The following is a 15,222-nucleotide window of genomic DNA, read 5'->3' as shown; positions in this document are numbered from 1 at the left end:
GAAGAACAGATGCGTACAGGTAGCCAGTACTTACAATAGTCAAACTAACGTGAAATAAAACTGTAAAATAAGACCCAAACCTCCCCAGATCAGAGAGACTCCCTGTGGCTAATAAAGATGCTCTAAATTTAAAAGCATAACCAGGTAGCAGAGCAGGAAGAGATAGAGTCCTGGCATATACTTGGGTTCCTAGCAAAAGCGGCTCTTGACAAACATTCTGCTTTACCTTGCAGAGTCAGAAGAGTTCTTGTAACCAGAGACAAGATAAACTCAGGCCAGAAACACAACTTACTGACCATTTGAAATAAGTACCTGACAGAAACTTCTGGTCTGGGGCTTAGAAGCAACTCAATTAGGGCTTAACTATTTTGACCAATCAGAATTGAAAGGTTTGAATCCTTCATTTGCATAAATGAACCTGGTTAAGTACTTAGGTGAGAACTTTTCCTACTTAAACCAGACCCTTTCTTTGTTCATTTACATTTTCACTTGTGCTGAAGGCTCTGTCTCCCCAATCTGCAGATTTTTTTTTTAATGGAAAATAAAGCTCTCCGTTTTCCTTCCACAGATCTCATGGATCCTTGTTAACACCAAAAACAAGTTAATGACCATTCATAAGAAACTACTTTAAAAATTAAGGTTTTAAAATACAATTAATATTCTTCAAATTTTTAAAAAGATGTGGTATAAGGAGAATTTTTTGATGTCACTTTGCCTCTCCCGTCTCTCTCCACCAAGTTTTGTGCTACCTAGACTTGTAAATAAGCTTTCTTGACCTCTGGACCCATAAGCTTTCTTGACCTCTGGCCTCTTGTTGAGTGGAAGAGGAAGATGAGCTAGGGTTCTCTGCTCTCCCCACTCCCTGCTGGGCCACTAAGATTAGAGTGGGCAGATGATTTTCATTTCCTGTAAAACAGGCCTATCTACACAATTCTCTCTGATGTCAAGGAACGCTACACATTAAGCCATTGTTTTTTTAAAATCCAATACATTACCTTCAAAATAAAATATGTGTGCATATCTATTTCTATGTATCTATCTTCTCTTATGCATATGAATATACCTATCTATATCTCATTAACTTTCAATTCATTTATTTATATACATACAACTAAAATAGTACATACATTTACAATTATTTTTAGTTGAATTTTGTACATAGATAATATAACTCTTCCTTGTAGCTAATGAGCAATTGTCAAAAGTCTGAAACTTATATCATCAAATAAAATTACTAAATGTGCTTTATGTTTAGAAAATATAAGGTTTTGGTATTTTTAAACAGTGTTTATTTTCTTATGAATATGAAGAAAGATTTCTCTGTATTTGTGAGAAATGTTTTTCTTTTGTGCTATCAGACTGAAGTGATAAGTTTTACCTGGGAAGCTACTATTTTACAAGTGTTAAATGAAAGAGTATATTTTATTTATTTCTATTTTACTTAGGAAGCTCCAATATTGTTTAATATAAGTAGTTGATATTCTGAAACCCTCTCACTTATTATTTCTCCCCCAAGATTAGAGGCTCCTTTAAAATACTGGAATATGCTTTATACGAAGGACATAACACAAATTAATAGAATCTCTGACTAATGCATAAAAAACTTCTTCTAATGTAACCATGGTTTCGTCATTGAACATTTCTATTGTTAGTTCCCTATTCTAGTGGGGAAAGGCAAAACAGCAGGACCTTTTGATATCAAGATAATTTGAATGTGAAATGATAGAATATAATACAAAACAAAGATAGCTGAACTTTATGTGAGTATGGGTTAAAAATATTTTTTTATTTACAAAAGGTAATATAGATTCCTATACCAAAGCAATGCCTCTAATTTAAAGCATTATTTATTTTGAAGAATGAATTACATGATGCCACATTAGGGCAAACCGTCAGTACTGATGCTTAAATGTGATTACAACTATTAACAACTATTATTGCTAGTCAGGGGCAGAGATCACTTCGCTTGAATTCCTTGCTGATAATTTATTGCTAAAATGTGATATAAAAGGGATAGCTACAATCAATGGACCTGTAATTTATATATCTGTGATAGATATTTAAGGTTAGGGTATTTATTGTTAAAATAATATGGTCCCTAAAATGTGGTATAAAAAGGATAGCTGCAATCAATGGACCTGCAATTTATATATCTGTGGTAGATATTGTCAGGTTGCTATGTACAAAGACAATAAAGAAGGCAAACCAATGGGAAAAATATCAAAGATTCAAGTTGAATCAATAACAAGGACATTTTACAATAAGGTCTTATTAAGATAAGCTTTAACATTAATAAATGTTAAATTAATAAATTTTACCAAGGGTAAAATTTGGTTTTCTCTCTTTTTTTATTTCTAACATGTTTATTTTAAAGTCCTTTGAAAAGGTTTCATAAGACATGGTAAAAAGTGAAGCAACAAGAACATTTGTGTTGTAGTCTTCATAACTTAATTTGCTCTTTGCAAGCTAAATGTTCTCACAAATTCTTGTCATTTGGGTAATGTTTATATTAAACTTTCATACCAATTAGCTTTTAAGCAAAACCTTTTCCTAGATCATCTATATTTTCTCATTTTTTTTCTTTTGACATTTATTTTAAGTTCAGGGTACATGTGCAGATTTTTCATGTGGGTAAATTGTGTGTCTCTGAGATTGTGTGTCTCTGAGGCACATGAATAATCCTGTCACCCCAGTAGTGAGCGTAGTACCTGATAGGTAGTTTTTCAACCCATGCCTTGTTCCACCCTCCCAACTCAAGTAGTTCCCAGTGTCTGTTGTTTCCATCTTGGTGTCTATGTGTATTCAATGTTTAGCTCCCACGTGTGAGTGAGAAAATAACAGTATTTGGTTTTCTGTTCCTTTGTTAGTTCACTTAAAATAATGGCCTTCAGCTGAATCCATGTCACTGCAAAAGACATATTTCATTGCTTTTTATGGCTGCATAGTATTTCATGGTGTATATGTGCCAAGTTTTCTGTATCCAGTTCACCGTTGATGAGCATCTAAGTTGATTCCATGTCTTTGCTATTGTGCATAGTGCAGCAGCAAACATATCAGTGCATGTGTCTTTTTGTTAGAATGATGTATTTTCCTTTGGATATATACTCAGCAATGGGATTCCTGGGTAGAATGGTAGTTCTAAGTTTTTTTGAGGAATCTCCACATTGCTTTCCACAGTGACCAAACTAATTTACACTCCCACCAGCAGTGTGTTTTCCCTTTTCTCTGCAACCTCACAGGCATTTGTTATTTTTTAAACTTTTTGTTAGTAGCCATTCTGACTGGTATATGATAGCTCATTGTAGTTTTCATTTGCATTTCTCTAATAATTACTGATGACGATTTTTTTTCATGTATTTATTGGCCATATAAATGTCTTCTTTTAGGAAGTATCTGTTCATGTCCTTTGCCCATGTTTAGTGGGGTTGTTTTTTGTTTGTTGAACAAGTTCCTTATAGATTCTGGATATTAGATCTCTGTCAGATGCATAGTTTGTGGATATTTTCTCCCATTCTGTAGGTTATCTGTTTACTCTGTTGATAGTTTTTTTTTTTTTTGCTGTGCAGAGCTCTTTAGTTTATTTAAGTCCTACTTGTCAAGTTTTGTTTGTGTAATAGCAGGGAAATTATAAAGCGTATTCCAGGTTCACATGCAGTTACCTTTCTTGTAGTTGGAAGAAAATAAATGTTCTAAAAAGGAGTAAAATTACAAGGGACATTGGCTCCATTAGTAAATAACATTTAACAATATTATATGATGGTGAAATTAAATTGTACATCATTTACATTGATGAATAAAAATGTGACATAATAGATTTAATCAGTAGTTGTAATGTGAAGTCTAAACTTAAAACCCTCCAGAGCAAAATCTTCAAAGATCATAACTTAATCTTTCTTTTACCTGCCAAACAAATGGTGAGGTACACAGCAGAGAATACTCTTTTTCTCAACAATTTTTCCATTAGTCTCAAAATTATATTCAAATACAAAAAAACCTCTCACCTTACTCTCAAAATGCCACATCAGAGTTCCCAGGTAAAATGTATTAGATTTTTAAAAAATATGTATACATTTTATAAACTGGAATATGACAATGATGATCTAATCATAATCCAGCCCGGTGAATAACTTCTTGAAATAGATCCCAACATGACATTTGAAAATTTCCATAATATATTTTGAGCTACTATAGATTTTTCATATCAATTTTTTATTATCTAATCTTGGAAAGTGTTTCTTATCTAATCATAGATGATTCTAAGCCACCATATGAAAATAAAAGTAATTTAATAGTATGGCCTTCTTAATAAGAATTTTTTTTTTTTAGTTCACAATGGTATTACAAATGGTGTCAATTCATGTTAGGCAAGAATTGGCATTACAATGAAGTTCATATAATTGTTTGAAATTCCTTACATGTGAGTAATTATTTGCATATGAAGGAAATAGAAATTTACAAATGTATTTCTACCTCCATCCACCATACCTTCTATTACCACTTCCCTAATAATACTTGAAATTATTTGAAGACAATAAATTTAGCTAGTTTTATTTTCTTCCACAAAACCATAGATATGTATACTATCTACATAAATACATGTATACAATTATTTGTAATCTAGGATACAAAGATAAGCAAATAAGTTTTTAAAATCGTGTGGGGTTTTTTTTTTTGGCATTTTTAAGTTATTTTTTTAGAATCACTTTACTCTTTTCTTTCAAGGATCTGAATGTAAAAATGTATTGGTAGCACTCAATTTAAAGGTGCCATTTAATATGACGACATTTTAATGCATTTTCCTTTTACAATAATTAAATTGTAAAGTGCATGGCCAGGATGGCTTCTGATATGAAAAATTTGCACTACAGTGATATCATTTAAGAATTGATTTATCTTAGAAAACTGACAGCATAATGAATATAATGTCATTAACCTTGAAACCAAGACTTATAAACAGCCACAGTTGACAAGGAACAAAGGTCACCATCTGAAGGTTAACCTCAATATCTTGATCTAATTTCTAAAGGACAAACTACTTCATCTAACACTAAATCTCCAATTATTACAAAATGATAACTGTAAGTTAGTCTAAACTAAATCAACTTGTCGATCTGTAAAACTCTTTTGTCCTTTGAGAAGTAATTGACAAAGAAAGATAATATTGGATTGTTCTTGTTGATGTCCATAAACGTTTACAGCCCGTTAAGCTAGTGGTATTTTGTTAATCTTAGCCAGATTTGCCAATGGGGTCAGTCTTTCCTAAAACGTGCCCTTTCTTCACCAAGTATAGGTTTTTATTAAAGTTTCTCAAGTAGATGACATCATTGCAACCCAGGATCCTTGAAATAGCTTTCCCACTTAAATAACTTAGTGTCTCCTGGTGACAGAAAGCAATTAAAAATTGAGTCTTTTGAAGGACTTTTAGGCAGAAGTACTGATGGCAATTTACATGACTAAAACATAATTCCAGTAAAAGACAAGAAAATAAAAAAGTATGCATATTACTTAGGAGGCTTTTCAAGTAATGTGAGTTTATAAGATAACATACGGCAAGATTTAACTTTTCCAAATATAAATGTACATGTAGGAAATAACAACTCTTATTCTTATGAACATAAACTGTAGAGAGAGGTGGAGGAAGAGAGGGAGAGATGCATAGGTGGATAGGTAGAAAGATATTATATTAAAACAACAATTGTTTAAACCTGGAGTGATTGAGTGTGAACATTTTATGAAGATGGTAATTGATTAATGGGAGCTATCATTCTTCAGCTGCATGCTGATTTTACAATGTTATGACAGTGCTCATTTTATTAGTCATAGTTTCAATTATTTGTCCAATTTTTAAACGTGCTTCATCCTCTATATATGGTCTGAATTTAAAGGACATTCATATGGAATATGATAATTTATTTGTTATAATTAGAACATTTGATATAAAACTAGGACATTTGATTTGATTTCTTGTGTTCTAGCTTATGAAAATTAGAACATGTGATAGAACATTTGATATATAACACTTCTTACAGAAATATTAAGTTTATTCTTATGGTAAGAATGATAAATTAAATTAAATTAAATTTTTCCATATTAGAAAAAGAAACTCCTAGTTCTATTCCTAATACAATTTTAATATTCTGATGATATGAACCCAAATATTCCAATTATCTTAGAGAACTTTGCTTATCTTCCTATAACATGACTTTTGCATAAAAATTTCATAACATTTAACATAAAAATAGTATCTTGTGAGGTAATCATTTTTGGTAGCCCATGTTTTACTTAAGATTTTGAAAACTGTCCCTTCTAAGGACTTTCAAAATCCCAATACTTGAAGATAAAAATATTTTCTCATAACCATTATCCTTGATGGTATCTGATGTTGGCTGAAGACTATTATAATATTCCATCGAATAAATGGCAACTTGGTGAAGTAGGATAAACAAATAAACAAATAATACTTACCTTGAGGTAAAGAAAAGCAGTCATGAAAAGTTATTCAAGTGAATAACTTGTCTTTGCATATTTCTCTCTAATATCAACATTTTATTTTTTTTTTCTTGACTAAGTCTGGTTTGTCAACTACTCTATTGCATTATTAGAGTGCTGTTTCATCATGTACAATTTCTTATCTTTTAAAGTAAAACTAATACCTCAGAACAATTTAAGTAGATATTGCTTATATCTACAGATAAGGTGCTCATCGGAATTAAATGATTATTACAATAATTGCTTAAAGAGAATATATCATATTAATTGCTGTATTTTCTGTGTCCGGCACAATAAATATTTGTTGAATGAAGTAATTTTTGTTTTAAATAGGAGGAAATTTTCCATATATCTAAACAATATATAGCCCTAAATCAATTATATTAATATTTTGCCATGTGTTTTATGCTTTTTAAAAGAGTTTCATATAGCTTTGTGAGAAAATCAATATTACCTGAGGAAATAATTTCAGCTGGTATTGCCTTCTCACAAGTCGTTTTAGCTTCCTACCATGGGATTTAGGTATGAAGTCCAAAAAGGGTAAATGTAATGTATTTTCTCCCAAAATGAACATACAAAGCATTCTTATACTTACTTTAAAAATCTACCCTAAGCAAACACTTAAATCCTGATAAACAGGCAATGAAGATAACTGTATTAGAAAGCACTTATGAATGTATTAATAAACTAAATTTTTAGCTTAGTTTATATGTTGGCAGCTTAAATGTTAACAAAAATTCTATATAATTTAGTTATGTATTTTCTGTATGAAACTGCATAATTGAGAGGTTAGAGGAAGGTATGTTTATCTATCAAGACCATCCCTGACTTTCGTCTACTTATACAAATTAGCTTTACAGTGACCTCTAATTTTTATCTCTGCTGCAAATATGAGGTTTTGCCTGGTTTCTCGGGTCTGAAATTACTGATGCTAATAATAGTTGGCATTTATTAAGCCTTGTATACGAATGATCTCCTTTAATCCTACATCCATAGATGTAGATATTATTTTATCCCTATTTTACACATAATGATATGGGTGATACAGAAAGGTTTAATAATTTGCTTAAAGTCAGCTAGCATGTGATGTGGCAGAGACAGGATTTGAAAACAGGCAGTCTGCGTAGATGATGCTTTCAGTACTACGTTCTATTCTTTTCATACCCTGCCAGAAATGTTTGAGGCAGGTATCCTATCTTGTTCTTGTACCCCTTCATGGGCTGGAATCCTGTTTCTGTCTATAGCTGAGTAAACCTCACATACTGTCAGGCAACCCAGCCTGCAGCCCCTACTTGCCTGCTTAAGTCTCAGATATTATGTGTGGACATGATGATTCAAATGCTCTTCTTGCTGACATATTTATGTATAATTTACTGTTATACCTCACTGGTGCATCTTCCTATGTTTCCTGTCCCAAAAGCCTCTTTATATCCCAACCTCCTCGTATACTTACTGAATTGCTTCAAGATTAGTAAAGAAGGTTAAATGGCTTATGCAATAATATGGCTTGAGATATTGAGTCCCAGTGGGATATAAAGGAAATTATTGAGAAATATTTTGTAGTTAAAATTCAACAAATCTTACCATCATACTAGTTATAGGGCCAAAATTTATAATTAAGTGGGGATTACAAAATTATGAATTTTAGTTACTCGGAGGATGGATATGGCATACAGGAGGACACCTGGAAGGAGTTAAGGATAAAAAATTACAAAAACTCCATAACTTTGGTTTTAAATACATTGACTTTGAGGCAAATGAGAAACATACAAAGAGAGATCTTGTGGTATCACTATGTCTACAAGTTTATTATTTCATTATACATGGTATTTTGATTTTTCTTTTAATTTTTGAATATCTTCTACAGTAGGAGTTCAATAAGTTGCATTAAGAGGTAGATAATAGGTATTCAGGAAGTTCATTTTAAATTGAATTGTAATGATCAGACTAAGGTGTAGATTGACATCTAATTTTGCCAATTTCAAGGCCAAATCATCTCAAATTAAATGTGCTATGCTCAATTGTTAATAATTTTTTTTAAATCAACCGTTGCCACTAAGGCAAAACCTGATTTGCAGATATATTCAGTTAATCTCAAGATGTTCTATAATAAATTAAAAAATACTCAACAAATTTTATTTGTGCCCTTAATAACTTTGAAGTAAAATTATAAATCAGTCCAAAAGTTTCTGGTTAATAATGCTTAAGCTTTAATTGCAGGTAACTTTAAGGTGTTTTAATAAGGTATCTTACCATACAATCCTTTTCACAAGGCATTTTGAAGGAAGAGATTATGAGATTTATTCCTGATAAATTTATTTAGGAAAAGTTATATTGTTAATACCAGTGACATCTAAAATACTTGATGAATTAATAAATTTATATTTTTAGAAAGAAAAAAAGTTTCTCTTTGTTTCTCTGCACTTTGTGTCTGCTTTCTGAATTATTTAATTAGAACACTGAAATCTAATTGGACAGAAATTAATCTTTAAAATTGACTGCCTTCATTCAAACCCTAGTCACAGGGCAGCAAATAAATAAAACAAAAAAAATTTTAAATGGACTTTCTGGTTCTACAAGAGCTAGAAGTCATTAATAAAATTTTGTGTCTACAAAATTTCAGAATAATATTCCAAGTTATTTGCTTGTCAACCATTAAATGTAGAAGCATCTTAATATAAAGCCATGCATGACTGTAAATAAATCCAACAGGAGCATAAAGAACAGTTTAACAAAAGTGTATTTTGCATTTAAGCTTCTTCTTGATGTAATAGGAACAGAGGCAAAGTGAAGCGAATTTTAAAAGTACAATATTTGTGAAATGTTTCTAGGGTCAAAATTCTCCCTGTCCTTCCTTCCCCACAGGGTTTGTGGTTTTTAAAACATTATATAATAATTGATATTTATAAGTGATAAACCATAATACTGACATATTGTCTGATGAAAATAAGGTCTGTGGTAAATATTTTTAAATGAGTGAACACTAGAATGTAAGGTTCGTGTAAACAAGAATTTTCTTTTATTCTATTATTTATTGCTGCTTCCTAAGTATCTATAATATTGCCTGGTATATCCTAGATGTTCAATAAGATATAGAGAATGAAAGAAAGGAAATGCAATCACCATTTTACTGAAACTCCTCTTAATAAATATAATATGTTCTTTCTAAATCCAAATTATGTTTTCCAATTTTTATCTTACTTGATTTTTCAGGAATATTTCACACTCATCACCATTCCCTACTTCTTGCCATGATTGCACTCTTTCCTTCCTTCCCCTCCTCGCCTCTGCCTACTTCTTGTTAGAAGCATTTCCTAAATATTAGTGGTCACTGAGGTTCTGTCATCCTTTCCTCATGTCATCTGATTCTACACCCTCTTAATTATCAATGATCCTCTCTTCCATCATTTCAAATGCCAGTAATGATTTCCAAACACTTCTTAACAGTCCAGATTTCTCTTTGATAGATTGGTATTTCAACTGCTTTTGAATATCTCTAATTAGATGGCTCACGGTCAGATAATAACGCTTAACATGATCAAAGGTGGATTCATTTTGCTTCAACCCAGATGTACTCATCTCTGTTTCATATCCCATTGAAAGGTGGTTCAATATTTATATCACCTATCTTTTGTTTCTTATCTCTCAATTTTCATCCTGCCTCTTGCAAAATATACACCACATGCCCTTGATTTAAAACTTTAATAGGCTCCCTGTTACCCACAGGATACATCTTAAAACACTTTAAAAAGATTTGCATGTCTTGCTTAGCTTTTTATTCTTTTCTTTCAGTCAAAGCCTCCCTCACCACTCTGCTATAGCCAACTTGGCACCATCCACCCACCATTCCTTATGCAAGCCATAGTTTATCTGCCTGTAGTTATTTGTCCTAACTTTTACCCTTTCATGCCATTCATCCACAAATTTCCTTGGTAACACATTTTCATCCTCATTTCTGATCTTCCACAAATAGATTAAATATATCACCTCCATTATTTTTTTTTTTAATCACAGTGTGGGACTCCTGACTCCCTACATAGCTGGTTCCCACACGATGCAAGGAAACCACAAATTAGAAATCAATACATTATTTATATTATCAAATAAGTCTCAATACCCAAGACACATTTTATAATCCCAAAACTCAAAAATTTGATTGGTATAGTAAAAGAAGAGAAAATAAAGCAGAAACACAAATTTATGCTGTAACAAATATTTGCTAACTATGGTAAAATGATCACTAAAATTTAATTACATAAAATGTGAGTTTGCATAATTTCAAGATTAATTAAAAGACCATGATGAGATTTTATTGCTAGCTTGCCAGGAGTCCCAAGCTCCCTCTATCCAAATCTATCCTGGATCCAGTTGCAGGTTGGCATTATTTTGTGATAGTGGTCTGCCGCAGCTTACGTATCTCTGAGATGATTTGAGGTTCTTTGGCTGAATAGGACTTCAGAGATGTCAGGAAGTTGGCTGACGTGTTTGTTTAGCACCTGCTATTCATTTTTTGATTTTGTTTGTTTGTGACAGTTTCTCACTTTGTCACCCAGGCTGGATTGCAGTGGCATGATCATGGCTCACTGCAGCCTCAACCTCCCAGGCTCAAGCAATTTCCCCCCCACCCTGGCCCCTCAAATAGCTGGGACTACAGGCACACATCACCACACCCAGCTAATTATTGTTTTTTTTTTATTATTTTGTAGAGATGAGGTTCTGCTATGTTGCCCAGGCTGGTCTTGAACACCTGGGCTCAAGCGATCCCCTCATTTCAGCCCCCCAAAGTGCTGGAATTACAGGTGCAAGCCACCGCACCCAGCCTTATCTTTTATTTTCTTTTTATTTGCTTGTATTTGTCTTTGGACTAATTCAGGGAGTTCTGAGAAAATATTTTGGGACATAAGAACCCAAGTTTTGCATTCCCACTTCCCAAAATAAAGTGTCCTGTGGGACATCACCTTGATACAATGGAAGCCTCCATGTTCATTACCAGCAAGTACATCCCAGAGGTCACAGAAAAGAAAGGCTCACAGAACAAATTAAAATGATCCAATGATGCATTTTCTCAAGTCTACTAAAAACACGTAGAAACAAGGGAAAAGAGATGGAGTCGGTTAACACATGTAGGATAGGGTACAAACAGTGTGGAGTAACCGTACTACCTAAATTCTGGGATCCGCAATGTTTTTATGTCTTGTTCCTCTCTCTGTCCCATTAGCCTTCCACATGAATGGTGTGGTTACAAGGCCCATAATTGAGGGGACTTGAAACACCTGCTAGGGGTCAAACGGGCAGAAGACATCCTGGGTCAATGGTACACAATCTATTAGAGAGACGCAGGGACAAATGCATCTGGCTGGTAGATGTAGCTCTCTAATTAGCTGGATGAATAGTGATGGGTTTTATTTGTGTTACTTGGGCAGAAGATATATATGGTTATAATTAGTGTCACCTATGGATGGCCAAAGACCTCTTGAATGCTAATTGTTCATGTATATCTACTGTATCCTAAATACTTAGAATCTCCTGTGTATTTGTTATCAGACATATTCATATATAATAAATACAAATATATACACAAATATGTACTACTCACATGTCTCATGAACATTGGATATCCCTGGTCTTTCTGTGCTTTTCTGTCTATGTTTAACACACACATGCCCTGATTTTTATTTTATACTTTACAATTCCCATGAATTCTGCCTATGTCTAACAACATTTTGCTTACTAGCTACTTATCCGTTCTTGAAATATTTTAAAAGACTTGGCCCATCTTTTACAAACTACAAACTTATCTATGAAAATTGAATATTTGAAATAGCAAATGCATATTTCACAAAGGTAGCCTGCTGTGTCTGACTTTATTTTCTAAAAATGGCAGCAACAATACTTTTTACCATGTGATTTGGTGCTACTCTCATTAAGAGAAGGGGATTTATGTTCTTCCACTTGAAACCAGGTGGGTTGTGATGGCTGTCTCATAATATGAGTATGGCAAAAATTACATGTGACTTCTAAAGCTTAAGTCACTGCATGTGACCTTGTTCACTACTTGCACTTCTGCCTTGCTCACTACTTGCTCTTGAAGACTTATCTTGTCATGTGTGACGATCCTTGGGCTGCCATAATTGTGAGGAAGCCCAAGCTATCCCATTTTGCAGTACAACATAGGGAATCCATAAGATGACACACATACACAGAGAAAAAGAGAGATTCCTGGACAGCTCCCACTACGTTAGTTGACTCTCACCCCTACACTTCCCAGTCTAGTCACTGTCTGACTATACATGCATAAGAGATTCCAAGCCAGAACTACCTAGGCGAGCTCTGACCCCCTTATACCATGATTAAGAATAAAGTGATTGTTGTTTTAAATTACCAAGTTTTGGCATGATTTTTTACTCAGTAATGGATCGGTAGAGTATCTAACATTTTCCCACCTGGTCTTGACCTATCTTCTATATCTTATGCCTTCATATTCATAATATATGAACTTAAGTTCACCCTATTTATGGTGGAGAAGAATATAATAGCCAATTGCTCAATGAATTATATAAATTTTGGAGAAATTTTTCTACATAATTTCAACTGTCTAGGACTTCTTAAAATTAGTACTAATTTGGGATTGAAGTTGCTGACTTCTCTTTATTGTCCTTGTAAAGCATGCATTTGCATTCTTCATTGTTCAATGAATCTTTAAACTATGTCCAAAGTGAGGATTACTCATATCAGTTATTCTTGTGGTTTAATTTACTGTCCATGACTGCTTGCACATGTCTTTGAATGGTAAACTGTAAGGAAGGGGTCATTGTCATGTTAGTGACTTTTTCCCAGAGATTTCTCATCTAAAAAACAGTAACACTTACTGATCTCAACTTCATACAGTTTATTTGTGTTGCTAGTTAATCAAGTAAAACGTTCACTAGGCATCAACAATGCCAATGGTCAAAGTAATTTAGTAATCATAAATCAGTTTGAGTCATAGCTGAATGATTTATATTTGATAGAAGTTAAAAAGTAGGTATTATAAGTCATGCAGTACCTGTCCAGCTTCTTCAGGTAGTTGAGGTGGAAAATTCAGGAATTTATACTACTGAGTTTTTATTTTACTAATTTGTATGATTGAAATTAGACTAGTACTCTCAGTCTAAAACTTTGTGATTTTTTAATTAAAAAGTGAGGGTCTCTAAATTGGAGTAGAGTGAAAAATGAAAACCTTTATTATAAGCTTCATGTTAGAATAAATATTCTTTCTGTTTAAAAACAACGATTAATTGTATTTACATCATTTCTCTTCCCTTTTTATCAGACTTTTTATAAGTGTATGGTCACCAAGTCTGAAGATGGACATGAAAAACTTTTTCCTATGAAATTTTATTTTCCTTTAAAAAAGAGAAAATATTTTAGAAGGCATTGTCCATTTTTATTGTTTGTTGTTTCTCTCCTAGTGCTCTTAGATTTAATGTCAGATAGTATTGAGTGATGCAAAACAAAATTCCCTGAAACTTGTCTTCTCCTACCATACTTTGACTTCAAAATATAACTAACAGTCTTTGCTTTTTGAGAACAGTAAGATATCCTTGGTTATGAATTGAAATGTCAGTAAATATTTGTCAAGTTGCTAGAGTTTACAGTAATCTCATATAAATGCATAGATAAAAGCTGATTAATATAGCCTTTCACAAAACTTTATCTTGTGAGAAGTGATGCATGGAGGCACAAGAGTCAGTAACAATGTGCTTAGCATAGCTTTAATATTCTGCAGTTTGCTTTTTTAGACAGGTAGGAAGAATAACGTGTAGCATAAAATCATAAGAAACATGCTAAACTTACATAATAAACAATGCTTATCCTTTGTAATAAACAGAATTGGGTGTTTTTTTAATCCTTATTTTCAATTAATTGCATTTAATATGTTTCTTAAATTTACACATCACAGAAAGTTAAAACATAACATTCTCTAACATACCTTTCATTTCCATTATTATTTTCACAAACAATATATGGGAGAAACTGGCTAAGATATAATCAAAACCTTTTTATTTTTTCTGTACTTAAGTCTAGACTACTTTCCCAGTTTCTCTTGTAATTGGATGTTGCCATGTGAGTTATTCTTACCAGTGGAACTTGAGAAAAGTCTGGTCACGTGTGGGCCAAGGTTTTTTATGAGGTGAGTATGCTGCCTCCACCCTCTTTCCCCTCCCACTGTCTGGCAAAACCCAAGGGGATGGCAAGGCACAGACAAGAAAGGAGCCTGAATTACTATAAAGGAGACAGCAGTCCACGATCAATTCTACCTTGGTATACTGAGAAAGTAAAGAATAAACTTCATTTGAGTTTGACATATTAAATATTTGGGATTGTTTTGTTGCCCACCCTAATAATACAGTGTGATAATACCATATGTCTTTATTTTTAATGGCAATACAATTTGTGTCTTACAAGACTATTGTATGTAAAGTGTATTATGATAGTTTCTTCTATTATCTGTATATAAATCCATCTTAAATTTTAAGTTAAACTTTAAGCATAAATGTAGAAAATTTAATTTGTTTTTAATAATGTTAATAAACTATTTTCATTATAGGAAAATATTTTGGTAAATAGGTAACTATACAGTTGAAATGGTGTAATATTGAGACCAACATGTCTTTTACAAGTAACATTACTTGCATTCTATTTGCATGAAAATTATTCTTGTATTTAAAAGGTAAATTATTGCTATTTACT

This window comes from Pongo pygmaeus, chromosome 10, assembly GCF_028885625.2.
Source record: "Pongo pygmaeus isolate AG05252 chromosome 10, NHGRI_mPonPyg2-v2.0_pri, whole genome shotgun sequence".
In the NCBI taxonomy this organism is placed as follows: domain Eukaryota; kingdom Metazoa; phylum Chordata; class Mammalia; order Primates; family Hominidae; genus Pongo; species Pongo pygmaeus.
Note: the sequence above shows the minus strand (reverse complement) of the source record.